General features: G+C 44.6%; 1 long non-coding RNA gene across 1 annotated transcript; it reads left to right on the top strand.

The window, feature by feature from the left end:
• Nucleotides 1-443: 443 nt before the first annotated feature.
• On the top strand, nucleotides 444-6,713 carry LOC105725244 (uncharacterized). Its single transcript, XR_001109243.1, has 2 exons — nucleotides 444-531; nucleotides 6,554-6,713. It is a non-coding gene; the product is annotated as an uncharacterized LOC105725244 (long non-coding RNA).
• Nucleotides 6,714-11,281: the final 4,568 nt, after the last annotated feature.

Genomic DNA, 11,281 nt, shown 5'->3' with positions numbered 1-11,281 from the left:
GAGTGTGGCCTTGGGAGGGAGTGATTGAGGCAGGGTGGGAAATGTGAGAGTTGGAAGAGAGGGCCTCAAAAAACCAACAGTCTAGGATATTGGAAAGATCATATATATGGATATTGACATTACCAAATACATTGGAGTAGTGGCGATGAGTTAGGTGCTAAAATCTTCATGGAATTAGGTGAGTGACCTGTGGGTCTGTAGGTGACAGCAATAAGCTAGAACAGTGATTGATAAGGACTAAACATATGGCATTAAAAGATGAGAAATTTGTGGTGGTGTTTGTTCTTGTGGCAGGAAAAAGGATGTTCAGGTGGTATATGAAAGCAGAACACCTGCCCCTACCTCCAGATCCGGCATTACAAGAACCTTGCAAGATACCACAGCCTCCACTTTCAGACTGCTGGGTAAAAGCAAGTGGTTTCCTGAGAGTCTGCCCATTTACAGCAAGAAGTGAAAAAAGGTTCTGAGAAGAAGTGAGGAGAAGCTAACAGCTGAGTGTGACTTCCAGAAGACAGTGTGGACTGGTTTCAGGTGAGTGGTTGGGAAAAGGGAGACTCTAGAGATAATTGAGAATAAGAATCCAGGAAGATCAGAGTGGATTGGGAGCTCCAGGCTCCTTGTGAGGTTTGATGCACATGAGAGAATGGCAAAATGAGATTTGCCTTGAAGTTCTCAATGTGTTGCAGGGCACTGAGTGTGGAGTCTTGCTGGGAGTGTTCTGAGGCTTCCTCTTTATTCCTGACAGTGGTGAAGTGGGGGCATAGATGGCAGGCTTTATCCTGACTACTTGGAAATCTGGGAGAGGCGCGGAGACCAGGGGAGGTTCATCTTTTTCAGCTATGTGTGGGTGGCTCTTCAGAGCAGATTTGAAAGTGTGCAATGGAAAATAGTGTTGGAAATGAGTTGAGTAGATGAGTCAATGCTACTCTAATTTTAATGCCCCAAACTATGCCCAGCTCAAAAGTCACACAGTGGTCATAACAGTCCCACTTTTCTACTCCAGTCATCATTAAGACTCAGAAATAAATAAAAGAAGGGGCCTGTCTTCAACATATCAAAAGCAGCTGAATTTGTGTCCATTTATCCTTTCACTGTTGTGAGATCAAGCAGTTGCACCCCAAGTGCATTCACTGGTATAATTTCTAGCAGGAGAGACCACTTCATTCCACATTGGTGCCCCACTCATCCTCTCAGCATGTTCCATACAAAGAGACATCTGGTTTGCAGAGATGCTCTTAGGAACCAGCATGATTTGGTGGCTTGAGCACAGGTCCTGGGTGTGAGGAGTGTGCTGAGGATGCAATCATGCATACTTTTCTGGGGATGCACACCTGGACTGCAGAGAGGGGCTACCAAAAAGCAATTGCCTTGGATGCCAAATACTTTCAGAACAGCTAGCTCCAGTGGAGACCTCTTCAACTCTGGCAAGAATTCCAAGTTTTGAGAGCTGTGCACACTCAATTTTCACACTGTATGTGAGCCATTGCTTTGTGCGGAAATGCTTGAATGCAGGTAGAGCTCTTGTAATGTGCCTTTAGTGGCATAACACTGCATGCAGAGCGACAAGCCTTAATATACTTCCTCTCTCACAGCTAGGCTTGGAACAGCCTGATGCAAAAATTAATACTTCTTAATGAGTCAAGACTGATTCTAGAATTTAAAGAAGTATTCAATGTTTTCAAAGAAACAGCTAATGGAGAAAGCTCTGGACAGCTACTGGCAATTTTGAATATCTGCAGAGAGCTGGAGGGATGACAGAAAGAGATTTGCTTCTTTAAGCCTTGTATTAAAAAATGAAACAATATTATATAATTCCAACTATATGACTTTCTGGAAAAGACAAAACTATGGCGACAGTAGAAAGATCCGTGGTCGCCAGGGGGCTTGGGATTGGGGGTTAGGGTTGCATAGGTGATGCATAGAGAACTTTTAAAGTAGTGAAAATACTCTGCAGGATAATGTGATTACACAAATATATAATGAATATGTGTCATTATACATTTGTCCAAGCCCATGAAATATAGAACAGCAAGAGTGAACCCCGTAGTATACTACAAACTTTGAGTGATGTGATGTGTCAATGTAGGTTCATCAGGGGGCAAGGGATATATTGAATATCTCTGTATCTTCCTCTCAATTTTGCTATGAACCTAGAAGTGCTCTTTAGAAGAAAGTCATAGACTGGGTGCAGTGGCTCACGCCTGTAACCTCAGCACTTTGGGAGGCTGAGGCAGGCGGATCACCTGAGGTCAGGAGTTCGAGACCAGCCTGGCTAACATGGCGAAACCCCGTTTCTACTAAAAAAATACAAAAATTAGCTGGGAGTGGTGGCGGGCACCAGTAGCCTCAGCTACACGGGAGGCTGAGGCAAGAGAATTGCTTGAACCTGGGAGGTGGAGGTTGCAGTGAGCTGCACTTCAGCCTGGGTGACAAAAGTGAGACTCTGTCTCAAAAAAAAAAAAAAAGTCATAAAAAACATAAAACAACAACCAAAAACCCTTTGAATTTTTAAGATCTCTTTCTCCCCTGCTCTCTCTTCTCTTACTGTTACTATTAACCACTGTGAACAGTTTCATTAATAGGAACAGCTTTTGGCAATCTGTCCCTAGTGATGAACATTTGGGTGGATTTTATTTTGCGGCCATTACACCAAAACTGTGGTGGACTTCCTTGTGCAGATGTATTTTCGTGCACTAAGGCATGTCTATCTCTGGGTTAACCGCCTAAAAGCATAATTTCTGGTTTTAAGAATGTACGCATGTATTTTTAGTTTGACAAATAAGGCATTTATTTTAGGTTCACAGTGTTCCAGCAAACCAATAAGTAAATGATGAATTAAAAGATGTAAAACTAGGTAAAGGAAAAGAAAAGTGACAGGGAAAAAATACAGTGGGTTACCAAGCAAATGAAAAGATACACAATCTTACTCCTCACTAAAGAAATGAAAATTAAAACAAGATACCATTTTACTTAAAAAACTGATAAATATTTATGAGTTTGATCCCACATGGCATTGGTGAGAGGGTGGGAGCCCAGCATATGCATGCCTTCCTGATGGTGGTGTGAACCATCTCACTTGTTTTGGAAGGCACTTCCGCAAGAACTTTGCCAGTGTTTTAACTTTCTAATGCCCTGCAACTTGGCCTCGAGCTACACTCTGCTCGCTTGATCAGAGGAAGATTTTCTCTGGGCACCAGTGATAGTTTATTTTTCAGTTTGGAAAGCTGTCTGACTTACCTCATTATGAATCAATGTATCAGTTTAACTCTGAAGGCAAAGGCAATTCTGTTTCATTCATTTAATAGATGTTTGTTAGGCATCTGCTGTGTGCCTCTGGGAACACAGTAGTAACCAGTGGGCATGGCAGGCAGGGCCTTTGCTCTCAAATAACTTTTACTTTGGTGGAGGAGGGCAGGCAACAAGCAAGCACAGAGGTACGTGATCAGTAGCAGGAGGGAGCAAGTACTGTGGTCGAATCAAAACAGGTGAAGTGATGGCAAGTGACTGCTGGATATTTAGATCAGTGGCCAGAGGGTCACTCCATAGATATGACATTCGGGCTGAATGCTGAATGACAAGAGATCTGGCCATGCCAAGACCTGGAGAGGTCCTACGAGCAGAGGGCACAGCATGGGCAAAAGTCCTGGGGGCTGGAAGCCAGTGTTAGAGACTGAACTGTGTTCTCCCAAAATCCATATATTCAAGCCCTGATCTTCAATGTGACTGTATTATTTGGAGACAGAGCCTTTAAAGTGGTAATTAAGGCTACTTGAGGTCATAAAGGTGGGAACCTAATTCAATAGAATTGGTGTCCCTATAGGAAGAGACACAGGGATGTGTGTGCACAGAGGAAAGACCCTGTGAGGACACTGTGTGAGGAGACTAAACTTGCAGCCACCTTGACTTAGACATCTGGGGTCCAGAAGCATGAGAAAATAATTGCCTATTTTTTGAACCACCCAGTCTGTGGAATTTTGTTAATCAGCCTGAGCTGATTAAGGCAACCAGTGTGGCTATAGCCTCATGACCATGAGGTAACAGAGGGCTAGAATGAGCCGGGCTTTGAGGACTGGCATAAAAATTCTGGATGGGTTTGCAGTGTGATGGGACACTATGAGGGGCAGGGGTTAAGTTTGGAATTCTCACTCTGCTTGCTGTGAGGAGAATGGAATGAAATGGGCAAATAGGAAGCAGGAAGGACAATGGAGGCCTTATCTTATAGAAGTCCAAAAGAGGTCAGGCGCGGTGGCTCACATCTGTAATCCCAGCACTTTGGGAGGCCAAGGCGGGCAGATCACCTGAGGTCAGGAGTTTGAGACCAGCCTGGGCAACATGGTGAAACCCCATCTCTATTAAAAATACAAAAAAATTAGCCAGGAGTTGTGGCACATGCCTGTGATCCCAGCTACTCAGGAGGCTGAGGCAGGAGAATCACTTGAACCTGGGAGATGGATGTTGCAGTGAGCTGAGAAGGTACCATTGCACTCCAGCCTGGGAGACGGAGTGCAACTCATTTCAAATAAAAAAAAAAGTCCAAAAGAGAGGACAGACGATGGTGGTAGCTAGAGTGGCAAGAAAGAGATAGAGAGGGCTGAGTGATCTGGAATATAATGTGGTGAAAGAGAGGGGAGCCTTGGGGGCCTCTACCCAGTGGTGCACCTGGGGAGGGCAGTGGGTGTGGTCTGTTCTGGTACCCACAGTAGGGGGTGCATTGTCTCGAGATAATTTAAAGACAATGGTAGTACTGACCCAGAGTCCTCTGCTTCATACTGTCATCATGCCCTGATACTTCTAGACAACGTTTGGGATAGAACACTCCTCAACATGAGCATGGACACCTCCTATCATCTCCCAGTCCCCACCATCTCACTCCCTTGGTCCAGATGCTGGGGTGGGAATGTAAGCCCAATAACTGCACCCACTAGTGTGTGAGGCAAACTGAGGGTCTCAAATTCTCACCTAGTAGGCTAGCACCTTCCTCTCCATCCCTGAAGGGTGAGTGGACAAAGACGTGAGTGTAGAAAAAAGCAGAATCTCTCCTGCCAACATGTCCCCGCACGACCAGACGGCATGAGCACGAACAGGTCGCCAGGTGGCCAGGCGTCCCCAGATTCTCCTCAGCTTTCAGTTCTCTCTCAAACCTTTGGACTGCCGGTCAAGCCTATGGTCAGCCAAGGACACAGCTGTCCCCAGGGAGAAGGGGTCAGCAGTACCAGGGCCACTCTGCTCCTTCTGCTGGGCCACTGTCCCATACCCAACAAGACTCTGAGGATCATCTCCTGGCTCTACAGAGCCGTGCAGTTTAGCTTTTACTTCAGTAGGATACAGAGGGGTTACAAAAGGACATCATTTCAAAGGCCAAGCTGAATTTTAGGCTGAGTTCGTGCTTCAGCCAATACCCAGGCACACTAACCAAGATTAGGAACTGAATCAAAATAATGCAATGTTGATTCCCCAATATCAAGAATAGATAACTTATCTCCCTACTAAAGTCCTAGAAGAAATTAGAGCTCAAAAGTGAAATAAAAATCGAACTCCCCTTTCCCTTGTCAACCAAAGAAGCCTAATTCTAAAATACCTTTCTCCTCCATCTCCCATTCTGCTCGGAGTCAGTCTTGCCTGGCTGTTGCAGGCTGCTCTGATTTCTAGGGAATTGCTACAGCTGCTGAATCCTCCTAAGAGTAGATTCAGCCAACTCCAGAGATCTAATGTGTCCCAGGTCCCCAAAGGGTCAAAAAGTCACCCTGACTCATAAGATGATTGATCAGAGCATCAGACCCATACAAACACCATTTATACATGATCCCCACAGCAAAAGCGTTTCACAAATAGAAGCGATGTTCCCCTCTTACTTTAGCCAGCAATGGATCAAAGCAGAGAGTTGGTGTTGTTATGTGGAGGAAGTAGCACAGAGGAAAAAAAAAGTATGAAGGGGAAAAAATCATCTTGTCTTTGGATTTGCCTGTGTGCCAGTTACTCTATGCCAGCTGTCTGGAGTATACAACATGTTCACTTAAACTCAATTGGAAAAATTTTCCATCATGAGGTTCAACATACTGCCATATGCTCCTACCCAAGCCTTACATAAGGCCAAAGCTTCCTCGCCTGCGCCGCTGCCGAGAACTTTCTCTTTCCAAATCCTGAGAAATGAAGACCTCTGCCTGCCATGTGCTTCTTTTCCCAAACTTGCAGTAACTGCAGATTTCTTTAGCTCATTCTGGCTGACATAACCCCCAAAACATGTGATTCAGTGGTCCCTGAGAAATAATGACCCCCAAAGCTTTTCCTTTCTCAATATTTTCCTTAACTCCCCAGGCTTTGAATAAATTCAGCTGCCCAAGAGGCAGCACAAAATCCCTTGTCAATCATCCACGTCCTGATACATTAAATCCAAAGCAGTGGACAAAGGCAAGAAGCTAAGCAAGTAACCTTGTCTCTCACATGCTCAACTCTCCAAACATCTCATCCATGTGAATTCTCCAACATTTGGATGTTTCTAGGTTCAATTGAGATGAGTCTTCTTTAACGCTATTAAAGTCCTTGTTCTTTCCAGGGCTGCAGTCCGTGAAAGGCTCTGTGAGATCCTGAACTCCTGGAGAAATTAGACGGTCCAAGAAAACCTAACTGATGCCAGATGAGAAGTCTCTATCTCTGCTCCAGACCAGATCCCTGCTTATTCATTTTGAGATTCCAAATAAACAGTGAGTTTCTTTTAGTGGTCGTTCTACCTGTGGCCAACTGCATTAGGATCCCTGGCACAGATGCAGATGATTGTCAATTGCTGGGGCCTATGATTGATAGGTTCAGATTCCTTGGCGTTGTCATTCCAGAGGTGCTGTAATGATCTGCACTGTAAGCAGCAGAAGAATTGGAACAGAGAGAGGAATGTGGCCTCCATCTCACTCCCATAACCAATGAAGCTAGAAAAAAGCTCACCCTTCTCCTGAGCATGTGAGAGTGAAAAAGTAAGCTGATCATCTAGTTTCTGCTTTGGAGGCATGGAGATCCTGCCTTCTGCTAAAACTGGTCAAATGAATGGCTGGTCCTTTGATGCAAATAGCTCCATAAATAAGGACCAAAAGCTTGCCTGTAAAAGACAGGTTTTTGATCCCAGGTATGTGTCAGTACTAGCCTGTTTGTATTGCTATAAAGGAATACCTGAGGCTGAATAATTTATAAAGAAAAGAGGTTTATTTGGCTGCACGTTCTGCAGACTGCACAGAAAGCATGGCACCTGCATCTGTCCCTGGTGAGGGCTTCAGGAGGCTTTTACTCATGGTGGAAGGCACAGGGGAGCTGGTGTGTGCAGAGATTATATGGCAAGAGAGGACACGAGAGGGGAGGGAGGTGCCAGGCTCTTTTAAACAACCAGCTATCATAAGTACTATTAGAGCAAGAACTCACTCATTACATGAGAACTGCACCAAGCCTTTCATGAAGGATCTGTCCCCACAAACCAAACACCTCTCATCAGGCCCCACCTCCAATACTGGGGATCAAATTTCAATATGAGACTTGGTGTGGCCAAACAAATCATACCCAAACCACAGGATTTTGCCTCTGGTCTTCCAAATCTCATGTTTTTCTCAAATGGAAAATACAATCATCCATTCTAGTAGTCCTTAAAAGTCTTAACTTGTTCTATCATCAACTCAAAAGTCCAAAGTGCAAAGTTTCATCTGAAACTCAAGGCAAGTTTCTTAAGCTGTGAGCCTGTAAAATAAAAGACAAGTTATTTACTTCCAAGATATAATGGTGATACAGACATTGGGTAAACATTTCCATTTCAAAAGGGAGAAATCAGTCAAAAGAAAGGGTCAATAGGCCCCACACTAGTCAGCTGGGCAGACATGAAATCTTCTTCTTCTTCTATTTTTTTTTTTTTTTCTTTTTGAAGCATAATCTTGCTCTGTTACCTAGACTGGAATGCAATGGTATGATCATGGCTCACTGCAGCCTCAACCTCCCAAGCTCAAGCAGTCCTCCCACCTCAAGCAGTCCTCCCACCTCTGTCTCCTGAGTATCTGGGACTACAGGTGTGTATTACTGTACCTGGCTAATTAAAAAAGAAAAAGAAATTTGTATAGATGGGGTCTCACTATGTTGCTCAGGCTGGTTTCAAACTCTTGGCCTCAAGCAGTTCTCTGATCTCAGTTTCCCAAAGTGTTGGAATTACAGGCGTGAGTCATTGTGCCCAACCAAGAAATTAATTCTTAAAGCTCCAAAATATTCTTCTTTGACTTCATGTCCCACATCCTGGGCACACTGGTGTGAGATGTGGGCTCCCAATGTGTTGGGCATCCACATCCCCATGGCATTGCTGGGTGAGCCCATGTGGGTGCTCTCATGGGTAGGAGTCTGGTGCCTGTGGCATCCAGGCTGAGAGTGCATGCTGCCAGTGGCTCTCTTTCTGGGGTCTCGAGCATGGCAGCCTCCTCCACAGCTCCACTAGGCAGGACTCTGGAAAGCATTCTCTGTGGGAGCTCCAACTCTATATTTCTGCTTGTCATTGCCTTTGTAGAGGTTCTCTGCATGGGCTCCTATGTCAGGCTTCTACCTGGGCACCCAGGCTTTTCTATGTATCCTCTGAAATCCAGCTAGAAGCTGCCAAGTCTCCATCACTCCTGAATTCTGGGAGCCTACAGATTTAACACCATATGAAAGCTGCCAGGGCTTATGGCTTGTGCCTTCTGGAGCAGCAGCCTGCACAGCAACTGGGGTCCTTTTGAGCTATGGCTGGAGCTGGAGTGAGAGATAGGGAGCAGCATCCTGAAATGGCACAGGGCAGTGACACTCTGGACCAGTTCCCCAGAACTGTTCTGTCCTCCTAGGCCTCTGGGATTATATTATTATTATTATTATTATTATTGAGACGGAGTCTCGCTCTGTCACCAGGCTGGAGTGCAGTGGCGCGATCTCGGCTCACTGTAACCTCTGTCTCCCGGTTCAAGCAATTCTCCTGCCTCAGTTTCCTGAGTAGCTGGGACTACAGGTGTGTGTCATCGTGCCAGGCTAATTTTTGTATTTTTAGTAGAGACAGGGTTTCTCCATGTTGGCCAGGCTGGTCTCGATATCTTGACCTTGTGATCCGCCTCCCAAATTGCTGGGATTAGAGGCATTAACCACCATGCCCAGCCTGGCCTCTGAGATTATCATGGAAAGGGTAGCCTCAAAGATTTCTGAAGTGCGTTCAGAACCTTTTCCTTATTGTCTCGACTGTTAGCACCTGATTCCATTTTATTCTTGCTAATCTCTGTAGCAAGTTGTTCCAAATTTTCACACTCTGCATTTTAATTATAAATTCCAACTTTAGATCATTTATTTGCTCCTATATCTGATCATAAGCTGCTAAAACTAGCTATGACACTTCTTGAATGATTAGCTGCTTACACATTTCTTGTTCCAGAAAATTGAGAAAAGGAAAAGCTTTTGGGTTCATTATTTCTCAGGGACCACTAAGTAACAGGTTTGGGGAGGTTATGTCAGTCAGAATGAGCTAAAGAAATGCACAGTCACTTCAAGTTTGGGAGGAGAAGCACATGGCAGGCAGAGGTCTTCACTTCTCAGGATTCAGAAAGAGAAAGGTCTCAGCAATGGCTCAGGTGAGCAAGCTTTGGCCTTATGTAAGGCTCGGGTAGGAGCATACGGCAGTATGTCGAACCTCGTGATGGAAAATTTTTCCAATTGAGTTCAAGTGAACATAATGTATACTCCATCTTGTGGAAAGCTGATTTTAAGACTGCTAAACTTGCCTTCCGCAAAGCTCTGGGACATGGATCACAATGTGGCCAAGTTCTTTGCTACAGTGTAACAAGAGTGGCCTTGGCTCCAGTTTCCAGTAAGTTCCTCTTTTCCATCTGAGACCTTGTCAGCTTGGCCTTCACTGTCCATACTTCTATCAACATTTTGGTTACAACCGCTTAAACAAATTCTCTAATAAATTTCTCTTTCCCTTGTCTTTCTTTTTCCAATCCCTCCAAACTTTTCCAACCTCTGCCCATTATCCAGTTGTGAAGCTGTTCCACATTTTCAGATATCTTTACAGCAACACCCCTTCCTTGGTACCAATCTTCTGTTTTAGTCCATTTGTGTTGCCATAAAGGAATACCTTAGGCTGGGGAACTCATAAAGAAAATAGGTTTATTTAACTTACTTACAGTTCTGCAGACTGTACAAGAAGTATATTGCCAACATCTGCTTCGGTGAGAGCTTTAGGCTGCTTCCGTTCATGGTGGAAGGGGAAGGAGAGCTGGCATGTGCAGAGCACATGCAGAGAAAAGAGGAAGTGAGAGAAGGGAGGGAGGTACCAAGCTCTTTTTAACAATCAGTTCTCATAAGAACTAATCAAGCAATAACTCATTCATTTCCATGAGAATGGCACCAGGCTATTCATGACGGATTCTACCTGCATGACCAAAACACCTCCCATCAGCCCCACCTCCAACATTGAGCATCACATTTCAGCAGGGGACTTGGCAGGGATCAAATAAATCATATCTAAGCCACAAGCACAGCAGCATCCCACCCAGGTGTACATGCTTCAGCAGGACGCCAGTTTTGTTTCAGGTTACGAGACAGAGTAACTCCACTCATTAACAAAACAGCATGAACCACTGAATACCAGCTCTGGTTCTTTTAATTGGTCACTATAGTCACTACTTCTTCCTTGGAAAAGAGTGAATTGGGGGGACAGTTGGAGGGGGGAGAGAGAGAGAGATAGAAAGCCTAAGTGTTTAATACTTTCTTCCGTGTGCAGAATGTCAGATTGAGAGGCATGAGTAGTGTATCAGCCAGGGTGTCAACAGAGAAACAGAATAAGTAGAATGTGGTGTGTGTGTGTATGTGTGTGTGTGTGTGTGTGTGTGTGTGTGTGTGTGTGTAAAATGAGACTTATGTGATTGTGGGGACTGACTAGGCGAATCTAGAATCTGTAGGGCGGATCATTAGGAAGGGCAAACGGAAGAACCCAACCAGGGGTGGATGCAGCTCATAGGAGGAGTTTTTGCTTCCTCAGGAAAACTTCAGTTTTGCTCTTAAAGCCTTCCAACTACTTAGGTGAAGCTCACCCAGATTATCCAGGATAATCACCCTCATGTAAAGTCAACTAATCATAGACATTAATCAAATCTACAAAATACTTCACAGCAATGCCTAGATTAGTGTTTGATTGAATAACTATATTCTATGGTCTAGCCAAGGTGACACATGAAATGGACCAAACAAAATAGTGAGGAAAACATCCAGCTTTCTCCATAACTAGGTGAATGTGAGGGGGAGGGTG

The sequence above is a fragment of the Aotus nancymaae genome, unplaced genomic scaffold, assembly GCF_030222135.1.
Source record: "Aotus nancymaae isolate 86718 unplaced genomic scaffold, 86718_ANA_hifiasm-v0.15.2.pri h1tg000041l, whole genome shotgun sequence".
Lineage (NCBI taxonomy): Eukaryota > Metazoa > Chordata > Mammalia > Primates > Aotidae > Aotus > Aotus nancymaae.
This window is presented reverse-complemented; position numbering and strand designations above follow the sequence as displayed.